This window comes from Cryptotermes secundus, unplaced genomic scaffold, assembly GCF_002891405.2.
Source record: "Cryptotermes secundus unplaced genomic scaffold, Csec_1.0 scaffold671, whole genome shotgun sequence".
In the NCBI taxonomy this organism is placed as follows: domain Eukaryota; kingdom Metazoa; phylum Arthropoda; class Insecta; order Blattodea; family Kalotermitidae; genus Cryptotermes; species Cryptotermes secundus.
Window position 1 is genome coordinate 313575 of NW_019724595.1, and position 16223 is coordinate 329797.

The following is a 16223-nucleotide window of genomic DNA, read 5'->3' on the forward strand; positions in this document are numbered from 1 at the left end:
GAAGGCAGCCGAATTCCGAAGAAAATGTTGACATTTAATGAAAAATACTGAGCCCTCAGTTGAGATGGAGGAACCAACATAATCTTCAAGAGAACGGAACAGACGCAGCATGGCCTAATTCATGATGATGATGATGATAGGAAAGGCAAAGAGGTAAAGCTATCCTTTTAACAGGCCGTGAAGGCCTATAGGGTTGTGAGACGTCGAGGTTCCCACATTTTCTAGACAGCCGGCTCACAGATAGCGGTGACATTATCAGGCTTACACACCGGCCGCCCTTACCCCCAAGAAAGATTCCTGATACTCATTTCTATTACTGATTGAGTCGCCTCTATGGCCATAGTGCCGCTGGATGGATTACGTCAACTGAAAATCCAATGACCTCATCGGGAATCGAACCCGCGATCTTCCGGCTTTTAGTGCAATGTCTCAGCCAACTACGCTCCCGCAGCCCCTTGATGATGATGGTAATGAATTGGAAAGAATGTAGAAGGAAGCTGCGATGCCATTACGTGAGGCATCATCCCGAAATTCGCATGGGAAGACAGAGAAACCACAAAAAGGACCTGTCACGAAAGCCGGTCTCGAGGCCTCCAGTAGAGGAAGCAACTTCACATGGAATTATAAACTTGGGAACAAGAGAATAAGGAAGCCAAGAAGACCAGAAAAAAAGGATTTTGCTAGTGGCATGCGCCCACGCAATGCAACGTCTGCCGCTGTAGTTGTGAAGCACGGGGAACTCTGAATACGGTTTGGCTGCAGTATCTTTGAGGGTACCTCATGATCTGACTACGCAAAACTTACGTTAGAAACTGCTGTACATTCAGGGTGATCTCCGGATACCATCTCATGTAGAAAATAGAATGTAGTCATTTTCTGATGATGACAAACGACGAACAACAATACCTGATGATAATCTTGGACGAGTCCTGGAGCTAGGGCACACCATACCTTGTGTAGGCAGCCTTGCGGATGTAAAGTACTGTGAATCCAAGAGGCAAACCGCATTCCTTTCTAGGGACCTTCGCTCATATTTTGAACGAACCAATGACAACAGTCACGAAATATTTCACTAACTTCATGGAGCTGAGCCCTTCTGAGAAGCCGCCAGTTGTGCAGCTACTCAGAACTTCCAAATATTTTAGGAAACCCGAAGTTTAATTACCGTGGTCCCTATCCTGGGTCACATCGATCCAGTCCACACAACCCTATCTCATCTCTTTAGGTTCATTTTAATATTGTCCACCCACCTACGCCATGCCCATCCTAGTGATGTCTTTCCTTCTGCCTTTCCCACCAACATCCTACATGCATTGCTCATCTCCCCCATTCGTGCTGCATGCCCTATATTTAACATAAGTATCAGAATGAGCAACTTAAGGAGGATGAGGTGGCAAGGACATGTAGCACGAATGGGGGAGACGAGGAATGCATATAGGACATTGGTGGGAAAGCCAGAAGGAAAGAGACCACTGGGAAGACCAAGGCGTAGGTGGGTGGACAATATTAAAATGGTCTTAGAGAGATAGGATGGGATGGTATGGATTGGATTGATTTGGCTCAGGATAGGGCCCAGTGGAGGGTTCTTGTGAACACGGTAATGAACCTTCGGGTTCCATAAAATGCTGGAAAATTCTTGAGTAGCTGCAGAATTGGCGGCTCCTCAAAAAAGGCTCAGCTCCATGAGTAAGTAAGTAAGTAATATACGTAAGTAATGCCGGTCACGGTAGCCGACCGGTCTAAGGCATGTACTGGGCCGCACCATAGCTCAAGCGGTTAGTCGCTGTCTTCCCACGGCGGCCCGGGTTCGATCCCCGATCTGGGCAAGTGGGATTTGTGGTGGAAAAAGTGGCGCTGGGGCGGCTTTTCTGCGAGTACTTCGGTTTCCCCTGCCAGTCTTCATTCCACCAAATTCTCCATCATCATAATCACCCGGGGCAGGCTACAATAGGCCAGTCAGCAGTGGCCGGCGCGCCGAGTGGGACCNCTCCCCCCCCCCCAAAGCGAATTAAAGAAATAAAAGGCATGTATTGTCTTCGCTCGCTCGGAAGCCGGGATCGTGAGTTCGAATTCCATACAAGGCATGGATGTTTGGTATGTGTTTATTCTGTAATTTTGTTGTCCTGTGTTTAGGCAGACGCCTTGCGACGAGCTGATCACTCGCCCAAGGAGTCCTACCGTCTGTAAAATGATCATGAAACTGAAAAATCAGAGGCCAGGGCCCAATAGGGATGTAGAGCCAGCGAAAAAATATATGTAGGTAATTATTCTCTGTGTGACAACGATGAAACTCAAATATGCAGATAACTCGTTTTTAATAAGTTAGCAAAGGAATATGAGCATTGTGCGTGTTATTTCTCGTAAATTTTATGCGTTGTGTTTCCTTGTCACTGTGGAAACTTTATTAACGCACCCTCAATGATATTTTATAATGAAAGTTTGGAAAGATGTTCTGCTATGTATAATATATATGTATATGCCAGAGACGAAATTCAACCTTAATGCCACGCCCATCCGGCCCGAATTATCGGCTCTTACTCAGATGCTTAGTGGAACATCACAGTATTCGGCAGGGGTAACGGAGCATAACCCAGCCGCATGCAAATGCAGAGGTACCGCTACCTCAAGCTGCTCGGTAACCTCAGAGCTACTGAGGTATGATTGTACAAGCGAGTAGAGCACAATTTCTATTCACTCTTTCCTTTAGGTATATGCAGATGCTGTAGTACTGATAAAAGTAAAGTAGTCCCTGTGCATAATTAAACACTACGCTATGAAGACGTATGAAGAAGTGAAGGTATAGCTCCATGAATTCTTAAACATGGCACTAGCTGGAGCTGCGTACAGTGAAACCTCACTAATTCGGATCTGTGCAAAATTCAACAATTTCAGAAGTGAAACAAAAACTTGCCGGTCACTGAAGTCGAAAGCTCTAAGGCATACATTGTCTTCGCTGTTCGGAAGCCGGTATCTTTGGTGCGAATCCCACTCAGGACATGGATGTTCATTGTTTGTGTTTGTGTGTGTGTTTTTCTGTGTTTGTGTACAGGTAGAGGCCTTGCGACGAGCTGATCATCTGCCCAAGGAGTCCCACCGAATGTCTAAGATCTAGTACACCGAAGTGAAACGGAGAGTTTCATGGAGGTAGGCCAAGGCCCAAACTGGGGTTGTAGAGCAAAAAAAGATAAATAAATAAAATAAAACTTGGACTCCGTCATCAGTTTTGTGGACTCTAACCCACAATACAACAAATATTACCTAATGCTGAGGGAAACGAGGCAAGATGTAGTAAAAAACAGTATAAAAGTGGAACACAAACCAAAATAAATTCATTTTAAACGCGGTATCAACAATCCTAAGTAACACTAAGTAATTTATTTTATGATGTGCAACCTAAGTTTCAAAATGAAGCTATATTTTCTGGAAAAACACGTGAAGTCAATTTTATAGCTTCCATCAACATATTTTCAGTAGTTCTTCTATAATTCGAAAAGTTACTAAGGGATCGCGCCAAAATTAGTCCGAGTCAGTGAGGTCTTACTGTACTCAGACTGAAGTTACAGACATTGGATAGAAAGCAAGGTGGGTCCCACAGCCGGCCTGAACTTTATAAAGAACGAAGATATTTTTACTTCTGAAGAAAGCAGTCTTCTGGGATTTGGCACCGTGTATATGTGGTGTTAACCGACGTTTCGGAGGAACGTATGGCCTCCATCTTCAGTGTAGAAGGAAAAATATAAGAAATCCGCAAGCGAAGAGACCGTGAGAACCGGTAAAAGCAGACCAGTCTTCGCTTGCGGATATCTTATATTTTTCCTTCTACCCTGAAGATGGAGGCGATACGTTCCTCCGAAACTCGGTTAACACCACATATACACGGTGCCAAATCCCAGAAGACTGCTTTCTTCATAGTCACCGCCGTGAAAGCCTCAAATCTTACATATTTTTACTTCTGCCGGGAAATGAATCCCGAACTCCAGGTCGTCCGGACCATAGCCTAGTCTCCATACTGAGCGAGCTAGCCTTGCCCTTGTGATATCAGCATTTTTACTTTCATTTAATTAAGCTGATGTGGCACACCCAGTCTCACAGGACGCGCTGTTACGAGCCTGCAAACATGGAGGCCCAAATTTCATTATTATTTCATTACTGCAGATAATACTCTTTATGAAACATGCGCGTGATATTAAGCCGGCTTCCTTAACTCTTTATTTGTGCGCCTCTTCTTATGTATCTCTCAGGCAAGCCGCTCCTCCTCTAATTAAAGTTAGTGACTCTGTAATTAACATAATTAAAACTGACCATAATCACTGAGGCAATGATTGGCGTGTCAACGTCCCAACAAAATATCAACATCTTATGAGTTCTCTGCACAAGATGCAGTAAATTAATTAAAAATGGGAATGTTTTCCCCTCCGCGTGCATGTTCCATTTCCTCAAATTTTTTTCCTTCGGCGCTACAGCCCCAATTTGGGCCTTGGCCTACCTCCATGAAACTCTCCGTTTCACTTCGGTCTACTAGACCTTAGACATTTTTAGGACTCCTTGGGCGGGTGATCACCTCGTCGCAAAGCCTCTACCTGTACACAAACACAGAAAAACGCACATACACACACAAACACCAAACATCCATACCCTGAATGGGATTCGAACCCACGATCCAGCCGAGCCAGCGAAGACAGTGCATGTCTTAGACCGCTCGGCTACGGTGACCGGCCATTTCCTTAATTACTCCATAAATTTTAATTAAATATGATTTTGGTAGAGATACTGGGTTTTCGGACTTTGTCCATTGTCCGGATTCTAAATTCCTCAGGTGAGGGCAGACACCTACTCTGTTGGGTCCCTTAGATATCACTGGACCCAGGCGCTCTAATATTCTAAAGGAAGGATATGTACCGAGTCCGTACCGGTCGTGTTTTTTCTTAGTTATTTAGAATCCGGACGATGGACAAAGTCCGAAAACCCAGTATCTCTGTGTGTTATACACCATCGTCAGAACCCTGTAGTATCTACATGATTTCGGTAGTTTACGCTATACCTTATTGTGTGGTTTCCTGTCAGTATGGGTCCATTAATACCCCAGTATTACTTAACACTCAAAAAAAAAATAAAAAGGAAAAAGGTAAAGCTATCCCTTAACAGGCCGTGAAGACCCATAGGGTTGTGAGACGTCGAGGCTCCCAGATTTTCTAGCCAATCGCTTCACAGATGACGGTAAGGTTATCAGCCCTACGCGCCGGCCGCCCTTTACCCCCAGGAAAATTCCTGGTACCCATTTCTGTCAGAGACTGAGTCGGCCCCAAGGCCATATTGCGGCTGGAAGTATTAGGTCTATTAAAATATCCAATGAACTCATCGGGAATCGAACAGAGACCTTCAGGCTTGCAGCATAGTGCCTCAACAAAATACGGTACCGCGTGTAATAAGATATCGGTTTTAAGATGCCCATGTTATAATGAAATTGTATTGACATATAACATTGCTCCCATTCATATATGTAACTTCTTAATAAACACGTGAATATGTGACTGCTTAGGGCAAAACAAGTTATCATTCTGTTGAAGCGTTTAGAAACTTATTTCAGTCGCATTACCACTTAATCTCAAAGTGAGACTTGCACGTAACTTTTTAAGAGTGACGTCTTAATTTTGTTTACCTCAGACTGTATGTTCCTGTATGAAAAATCAGACAAAAATTTCTTCGTTTCAGACTTTATTTTATACCATGCACAGAAAAAAAGGATGGGTATAAACGGAAATTGTCAAGGCTTCTTCAGTTCGTTTCGATCTGTTTTTGACGACAAAAAAATATGCCTTACATGCCCGCTCGGTAGAGTGACATTGATCCGTGGTCTGACAATAAACTTCGCGAACTCATAGAGGTAACTGCTGAATATCACTGCGGTCGCCTTCAGAATACTCCCCTTAGGAAGCTATGCATCGATGCTAGTTCACCCTTCAAAACAAGTTTGGAACTGGTTTTGAGGAATGGCCTTCAGAGCTGCCGTCGTATTACTCCTGAAGTCATCAATGTCATCAAAATGCCTCCCTTTCAATATTTCCTTTATCTTCGGGAACAGAAAAAATCAATGGAGGCTAGATCCAGTGAATAGGGAGGGCGTTCCAGAAGTTATTTGTTTACTAGTTAAAAACTCCCTCACAAACCGCGCCATGTGAGGTGCACTGTCGTGATGCAAGATACAAAAGCACACTCAGGCAATAATAGACGGCGCTCAGAAAGAGATTGCCATAGATCAAGAACAACACAGCTGTGAAACGCTGATATGCCAACGTCATCAAACCGTACTGAAGTTTCTGTCCACTGCTGCCGCGGCAAGCACACGGTGGCGAGTTCGCGAACGTTATTGTCGTACCTCGTATGTGTGCTGTGCTTGGGTTGATATAGGTAAGGTCCAAAAGTCAGTTACCCTACAATATTTTCTCGTACTAATGGGAATGTTCTACCAGTCAATTTGTAGAACGGTATCACAGCATCGTGAGTCATGCATTGAACACGGCGAATTTTTGTAAATTCATTAAGTACGAGTAATAAAGAAATTTCTTACTTATTTTAGTTTACATTTTACTAACCAGTTAACTGACTTCTGAGCTACCCTATGTATTGGATTTGAGGTTATCATGGCGGCAACTATAAAAAAACTATCTTCTGGGAAATGAAACCGTGTGACCAGACTGCACGGTGTCACATCCCAGAAATATTATTGTTTCGAGTAATATATTTTTAGATGTAATAATATACTCTGATCTTCAATAAAGGAACACCAAGGTCTATGAAGAATAAAATGCCTCAAAACACGCACATGAAAGTGTATGTACCCCGTTAGTGTGCAGTTTTCTACAGATTTAGTTAAGTCCTGTTATGCCACGTCTCCGGTTTACTTACCGGTAATGTTAACATGCAAAACCAAAAATAAGCCTTGACATAAAAAGCGAAAATTGCGATGACGGAACCCGAGTTAACTGCTGCATTCGTCTCTATTCTAGTGAGGCCTTGACACGGTCTTCTCACGGCGGAAATTCGGGTTCAATCACGGAGAACAGGGCGCTGAGGAGAGTATTGGGACCGCAGAGAGATGAAGTGACGGGAGGCTGGAGAAAACTGCCCAATGAAGAGCTTCATCATTTGTACTCTTCTCCAAGTATAATTAGAATGATCAAGTCAAGGAGGATGAGATGGGCAGGGCATATAGCACGAATGGTGGAGAAGAGGAATGCATATAGGATATTGGTGGGAAAGCCAGAAGGAAAGAGACCACTGGGAAGACCAAGGCATAGGTGGGTGGACAATATTAAAATGGATCTTAGAGAGACAGGATGGGATAGTATGGATTGGATTCATCTGGCTCGGGATAGGGACCAGTGAAGGGCTCTTGTGTACACAGTAATGAACCTTCGGGTCCGATAAAATGCTGGGAAATTCTTGAGTAGCTGCAGAATTGGCGGCTCCTCAAGAAGGGCTCAGCTTCACGAGAAAGTAACTTCAAGAGACTGTTGTGCTGGACACAGTGGCACTGGAGGAGGTTCATAGGGAGTCGCTTGCAGATTCCCACAACACTTTGAATAGGTGAAAGAATGTACACAGGGTCAGTGACGTTAAACAGACTGAAATATACACACAGCTGAGGCATTAGAATTTGAGCCTAGCATTTATAAGGTCGAAATTGCTATTGCGAAATTGAAAAGGTATAAATAGACAGCTAATGATCAAATTCCGGCAGAACTGTTTCAAGCTGGAGGCGAAATACGAGTATTACATTCTAAGGGCCAAGAACCCGTTACTTATATTTCGAATGAGGAAGAATGTGGAAGGAGCCTATTATTGTACCAACTTATAAGAAGGTCGATAAAACTGACTGCACTAATTAACGAGGCATACCACTGTTATCAATTTCAAATTGTATCCAATATTCTTCTCTCAAGGTGAAGTCCATACATAGATGAAATTATTGGGGATCATCAGTGTGGGTTTCGACGTAACAGATCAACTACTGTTATATTTTTTTTTTTTTACATTTATCAGATACTGAAGAAAAAATAGGACTACAATGAGACACTATATCAGCTATTCATAGACTTCAAGAAAGCCTATGATTCAGTTAGGAGGGAAGTACTGTACAATATTCTGATAGTCTGGGGTACCCACTAAACTTGTTAGGTTGATTAAAATGTGTTAACTGAAACATATAGTAGTGTTCTCATAGCTAAATAATTGTCTGAGAAGTTTCCTATCCAGAACGGTCTAAAACACGGAGACGCTTTATCGCCACTGCGTTTTTACTTCGCATTAGAAGATGCCTTCGAAAAATGTGGCGAAGTTCGAATACATATTTGGGAACGATTGTAAGAAATCAAAATTTGATTCATGAGGAAATTAAGTGCAGATTAAATTTCAGTAACGTTTGCTTCCATTCCATTCAAAATCTTTTGCCTTTTCGTCTGCTGCCTAAAAACGTAAAAAAAAAAACCCTATAATTTTCTGTGGGTGTAACGCTTTGTCTCTTATATTAAGGGAAGAATATAAACTGAGTGTGTTTAAGAACAGGGTACTGAGGAGAATATTTGGACCGAGGGGGAATGAAATGGTAGGAGATTGGAGAAAACTGAAAAAAAAAAAAAAACGCGCTTCATAACCTGTGCTCTTTGCCAAGCACAATTAGCATGAGCAAGTCAAGGAGAATGAAATGGACGTTGCATGCAGGACGCATGTAGACGAGGAGAATGCATATAGGGTTTTAACGGGAAAGCCAAAAGGAAGGAGACCAGCAGGAAGACCTAGATGTAGATAGGAGGATAATATTAAAAGGAACATTAAAGAACTAGGATGGTGTGGCATGGACTGGATTCATCTGGCTCAGGACAGGGACTAATGAAGGGCTCTTGTCAACACGGTAATGAACCTCCGGGTTCCATAAAATTTGGGAAAATTCTTGAAGAGCTGAGAGACTGATGGTTCCTTAAGGACTCAACTTGATGGAGTTGGTCAGTTGGTTAATCGTTTCACCATTGCTCCATACTTAAGTAGCACTGCACCCTGGGGCTGCGATGGCCTTGACCAGGCAAGCAGGTTATCACATCCTTAGTACTTAAGTTGAGGGCTACTGCTCTGGGCCGGTACGTGCTTCATTACTGAGTAAGAAAGGTAAGTTTACAAATACAGGACGAATAAAATTTCATTATCAGAGAGATATTCATGGAGGAAGGAACAATTAAAAAGTGTGAATCGACGCATAACGGCTTTAACCGGGTACGAAAGCAGACTTCACAGCTTTTGCAGAAAGAGCCACCGGATGCTTAATTTGCTTCACAACTCTGCTTGGACTGTCTTGTTGCAACAACAGTGACTAGAACTGGTTTTAAAACAACAGAACATGTAGGCCCTTACAATGATTGACTTTATGGACATTAACCATCGTAATTCTATTTAAACGAAGTTTCGGAGACTGAACAGTCAAAGTCCTCAAGTGAAATCCTATTCCGTTGGGCCAAATCGATAAATCCCTATTTACTTAATTAATGACGCTTTCTGTAGCTCAGATTATGCAGAGTCAAATGATGGAATGGTTTATGAAAAGTCGTCATCATCGAATGACTAATATTTCCGCTTGTTTTACGGCTGGTCTTTATTCCAAATCTCAGCCTGGGGACTGCCTGGGTTGACTGAAGTCTTTCGTAGTTTCCCTGAGCCTCCCGACCGAATTTCAATACCTCAGACCAGTTGACGACCACTTCCTTCCACATCCTGTGCAACCAGTCATTCACTAATGATCTTGAAATTCGAAACTACATAGGCTGAGCTATTAACGGCGCCGTTAAATAAACTACCAATTAAAAATCATTAAGTTCACAGGCAACTATTCATTGTCAGTTGATATTATTATCAAACGTGGCAAGACGTCAAAATTATAGGCCTGAAATAAATAATGCCGTTTTCTGGGATGCGGTGCCGTGTAGATATTTTGATTACCGACGTTTCGGAGGAACGTATGGACTCCATCTTCAGCTCACGCAAGATCGTCGTTCGCGTATTTCTTATACCCTGAAGATGGAGGCAATAGGTTCCTCCGAAACGTCGGTTAACAAAATATCTACACGGAGCCACACCCAAGAGGACGGTATTCTTCGTAGTTACCGCCGTGAAAACCTCAAATCTTACAAATAATAAAGGTCCCATTTGTTGCACACACTAAAAGAAGATGAAATTAGTACGTACATCAAAATCTTATTGTAACACAGCAATACATTAAGAGAATAAAACAAACCTAACTCACTCGAGATTCTCTCTCTCAATTCTAAGCAGCATTTGTTTTCATCAGGTTTACCGACCGCGATTGAAAATTAGGCCTTAGGTGCACAATGAATTTTATCTTTATTACATGTATCTTCATATATACGCAGATCTATAAATTTAGGTGGAAGGCATATATTTTTGGGCTATGCTAAAAGCCGGATGGTCGCGGATTCAAGTCCCGATTACGTCACTGGATTTTTTTCAATTGACCTAATCCTTCCAGCCGCACTATGGCCCTGGGGTCGACTAAGCCTCTAACAGAAATGAGTACCAGCAATTAATTAAATAAGTTTCCTGGGGTGTACAGCGCGGCCGGCGCGTAAGGCTGACAACCTTACCGCCATCTTTGAGCCGATTGTCTACATAACCTTCAACGTCTCACAGCCCTATGGGCCTTCACGGCCTCTTACAGGATCAGCTTTACTTTTTTTTTTCTGTGGCGCTACGGCCTCAATTTTGGGCCTAGGCCTACCTCCATGAAACTCTCCGTTTCACGTCGATTTACTAGATCTTACACATACAGTAGGACTCCTTGGGCGAGTGATCAGCTCGTCGCAAGGCCTCTACCTGTAGACAAACACAGAAAAACGCACAAAACATTCATGCCCTGAGTGGGATTCGAACCCACGATCCCGGATTCCGAGCGAGCGAAGACAGTGCATGCCTTAGACCGCTCGGCTACCGTGACCGGCTTTTCTTTACTTACCAAGCATAAAACGCTTCGGTAATCTTCGTTTGTGTTAGGGAAGTCTTTGAAGGTTAATGAATACACAAATTGGAAGTGTGGGCATACAGCACTTCTTCACTTACGTCTAGGACTTGAGGGGGAAAATGTATCGGATATTAAATATATGGTTAATTTTCGCATACAAAGTATGTTCTCAAAATATTTCTTGCTCTGTTAAGTATTTAAAGAATTACGTTCGAGATATGCCCAGAAGCGCACGTATGTTTCCTTTATTTTACTCTGGTTTTAACCAAAGTTTCAATGTGGCAACAAATTTTAATTAAACTCCGAAATATTAAATTTCACGAACACCTGTTCAAAGGTTCACGAATTATTTAAAAAATACAGGACAACACGCAAACGGGCCTAAAAACCGTTATGCTCCCAACGAAACAAATTATGCAGAACTGCGGATTCTAATTCTTATGTCGTGGGACATCTGTTGCAGTGTCTCGGCCCTCATTTCGGCGATTTAGGATAACGGGGCGTCTTGTGAGGCTCGAGGTGACGACATGGAGTCTTCCTCCGCAGTAGGCCACCGGCTGCTTTTGAGCGTCCGTCCCACTGAACTGAGATCTCATTTACTCTGCGACTTACACAGACTTCGTGACTCATCCACACATCCATTACAGACAGTGGATTCAACTAGGAATTCTGTTATGATTTAAGAAAGTTTCATTATACTTTTAGTACATTAAATGCTACAACTAACTCCATGGAGCAGACTCGTTGAGAAGCAGAAATGTTCTGCCTTCCATGAAGTCAATTGCCGCGTTCATGAAAACATTTCCAGATGAACACACGCCCCGTGTGGAGTCGCGTTAGAAGACCTCCACTGCAGCCCTGAGGGTCGCAGAAGGCGACGAAAAGGGAACCCAGTGCTTCGGGGTATAACTGGGCCACCCTGTCACTTGGGACATAAATACAAAGACCTGATCTCCAGGTTGGGGGTTGAAAGCAAGGCTGAAGACCTTGTTCTAAAAAAACATTTTTGTGAAATCAAAAAAATTGGAAACCGGGTGGTCTACAACTATGGCAGGATCTTCTAAGGAAGGCAAAGGCTAAAAAAAAAAGGCTGTTTTGCCCGTGATGATGAAATACACAGTCTCACACGCACAAGAACCTGCCACTCGTCCTATCCTGAGCCAGTTGAATCCAGTCAATATCTTATGGTCATATTCCTTTAAGATCCATTTTAACAGTAGCTTCCCATATACACCTAGTTCTTCTAAGTGGTATCTTCCATTAAGATTTTACAGCCAACATTTTGTATGTCTTTCTCATGCCTTCCATGCATGCTGTATGTTCCGCCCATTCACCCTCCGGATTTGATTACGCTAATAATATGTTGTGGCGTGTACATAACACGTACAACGGACGACCGTGATTGCGGACCACAACACAGAAACTCCCGACCCAAGAAGAACTTTAAAGACAGCCACAGCCAACAAATCAAACAAAACGACGGGTAAAACACGTGCAGCTGAAGGACACCAAAATTAAAACAGCTGGCTAACCCACATAACAAGATGCAATCCGAGGCAACTACATAAGAAAAACAAAACAGCATTACAGTGAGCAGCAAACTCCATAATCACAACCCGCACATCTGAGGATGGCCGGTTAGGCAGAAACCTGCAGTGACAATAAAGAAAGGGGACGAGTGAACAGTAACAGACGTTGCACACGGACGGCACAGAAGCTCCCCTTTATGTAACTTCCTACTGTATTCCACTTTTTTTTTTNGACAAAGGCAGTTGCGATTTATGAAAAAGGAACTACTTGAAACCACGTTCAGAGCCTGGTTAGCTCAGTCGGCATTGTGGCTACTGTATGGGTTGGACCGGGAATTCAGCGTTCGATTCCATGCACACTGCCTAGGCCGACATTGGGGCCCACGACGCTGTCTACGTGGTATACACCGGAGACAGAGGGGAGATTCTGCCCCCGGGGATAAAGCGATAGGAGCATGAAGCTGAACATTCACCTCCACGTATTGCCCAGATTAAGAACGCGTGAAGCTACATCTCCACTTCCCCGTACGTCTTCTTGCCGCGGTGTTACGCACTGGGAAGCAACCGTTACGTTACAACACAGGTTATATTTCAGCACTCCTTCCCTGAGAAACACCATGAAGTTGGATGATACAAACTTACCCCTCTGTCGACGGTATTCTTAAGCACGGCCGATGTCAGTTCGGGCACTTAGCAAACACAGATTAAGATCTTAATGCTGCAAACGGAAAGAGAGTGCGGCTTCTTTCCATATATGCGACTGTGAGGTTGCCATGATCTTCTTTTTTTCATTTTACATAAATATTAACATTACTAAAATTCGCGCAGTGATTAAAAATACCGACACTACATTATGTTGTAACAATGTACTACCGATGTCTGAAGGGCGAACTAAATAATTATTAACCATTATCTCATATCACAACTTATTACATTCAACAGTCACCATTTTAGTGAGAATACAACACCTTTAGTACTTTCACAATTGAACGTCACGCTTCGCCTTAAACTACAATAACTCATTTTCGTAAAGAGCTTCACTTAACACATTTTACATGATGGGCTTCCACATTTTATTACATTCATAAACTACCGTACTAATACAGCGCAGGGGAATTCGTACTGTTACGGTTTGAAAACCCGCTTACTGTGAACTAAACTTTCCAAAGGTAGTCAGCAAACAGCAGAAAGTTGAAACTGTGGTTATGTTATGTGTACCGGACCGCAACGTGCGACCCAAAAACAGCTGATTCGTAACGACAATGTGACTGCGTATAATGCGCACATTGTACATTTCACACTGAGGTTATGACAAATGGATAAATGACCAATTTCTGCGTTACGCTTGAAACTCATACGGAAACAGGTTCTATAGTACACGCCAAAGGACGCCGACATCGTGGAAGATATTAGTGAAGCTCGAACCGGTATGTGAATTCGGAACACGCTTGATTTTCTGTACAGTCGTACCTCGGCCTACAACTTCCCGATTTCCGCATTTACCATCCTTTATGTTACAGTCGTACCTCGGCTTAGGGCTTTCCAGCTTACGTATTTCCGCATTCACGACTCACTAGATTAACACCGACTACATTCACGCTCCGATATTTTTCAACGTACAAATCTTAACTCAAAACTCGGACTTCACGCCATCTAGTAACGTTCTGTTGGCTAGAATTGCAACTCTTTGACGATGATACATGGAATTAACATGGATATTAACTTCCTTATTCTTAATATCTGTATGAGATTAAATGTTTAATACTACGTTACTTGGCGTTTCTGTGCAGATTTTATAAGAAAAACAAGAAATATAGCACGCTAGAGGATAAAATATTGAAAAATGGGTCTGAGCCTTAACTTCAGTAAAATAACCCTATTCGTCCTGTTACAATGTACTCAGCTTACGACCAGTTTTCGGGAAAGCACGAACTGCGATTGTACCATGAAGTGAAGAAGTTTAAAACAGAACCTTATAGGGTGGAACAAACACAAGCTAAAATAAATACACAGATGTTCCCTGCAGCCAATATTTCTAACCAAGGATGGAATCGACTTTAAGACGCTCTAGACTTCTAACAGGAGGTGCCAGGTTCAAAGCTTGGCAGGGCTGCCAAATGTTTTATTGGTCACTGTTTGTGGGACCTGAGTAGGTTAGTGTTATGGTAACAACCATTTCTTTAAAGATACGTTAAGTGGGTAGGTGTACCCCCCTTCCTTCTCCGCCCTCCAAAGAAGATATGGAAATATTTTCGCCTCAACCTCATGCCACCTTACACCATGAGAACACTGCACACACAGTAAAGTAATATCTTTCTTCCAAATTCATGCTTGTCCAGTCTTGACCACGAATCCCTTGCACGGTCCCTCTGTACATTAATGACAGCCAGGCTTCAATGCAGCGCGTAGGTACTGAAGTATGAAAGCATGTAGTTATTTGTTCCATGGCAAGCAGTCATTGATTTTTTCTTTTTTATTGATTGTTTAAAAATTTAAAATTGAGTCACAACATTATAAATACTGCATAATGAGGAGTTTCATAACTTGTACCCTTCATGAAGTATAATTAGAATGATCAAGTCAAGGAGGATGAGATGGGCAGGGCATGTAACACGAATGGGGATAAGAGGAGTTCATATAGGATATTGGTGAGAGAGCTAAAAGGAAAGAAACCACTAGGAAGACCAAGACATGGGTGGGTGGATAATATTAAAATGGATCTTAGAGACTGGATGGGGTGGTATGGACTCGATTGATGTGCCTCAGAATAGGGACCAGTGCAGGGCTCTTGTGATCACGGTAATGAAACTTCAAGTTCCATAAGATGTTGGGAAGTCCTTTTGTAGCTGAACAACTGGCAGCTTCTCAAGAAGGGCTTAGCTCCATGAAGTTAGTTAAACATTATAAATATGTGAATGTGATTCAAATAAGGAAAAATCTCAAGTGCAAAGAAGTGTTCAACAAAGTATAACATGATTGGTAACGCATAAATACAAGGTGTATCACAGGAGTGAACTCTGTCCATGGTTACAGCAACATCTAAATGTACTTCAGAAAGCTACTTCTGTGACATGAAAACTTAATATGATCTTTGTCAGACAGAAACACAATATGTGGTACACACATAATGCACTGAATCTGGAGTGGTTACAAGACAAAATGTCCTTTCTTACCAAATGAAAACCAGCAGGTAGCTGATGGAAAGCTTGAATGACCTTACAGTTCTTGTAAAGTTTATGAAATACATGAGGCAGAAGCTACAAAAATTGTAACAGTGAGATCATTCCTGTGTCCAATGGCATTCCTGTTGACAGCAAGCTAAGAAACAGAACATCTCAGCAATCATGTAGGACTGAAGGCCTATCAGGCCGCAATGCAGCAGCATGGTTACAGGAACAGCGGCATATATCCGCAGGTAAAGACGCAGACGAAAACATGCAAGCAGAGAAAATCACTTCAGTGTTCTACGTGTACAAGTGTACAATTCTAGCAGAGAAACACCCACAGCTTGACCATGGTCAGCACGTTCATTAGCGACGTTCAAATATCTGGGAACAAGCTAACAGATCCACTTCTTAGGGAATAACAGCAATGAAATAAAATCTGATTAATGAGGAAATTAACTGCAGAATAAATTTGGGTAATGCTTGCTACCATTCAGTTCACCTTTT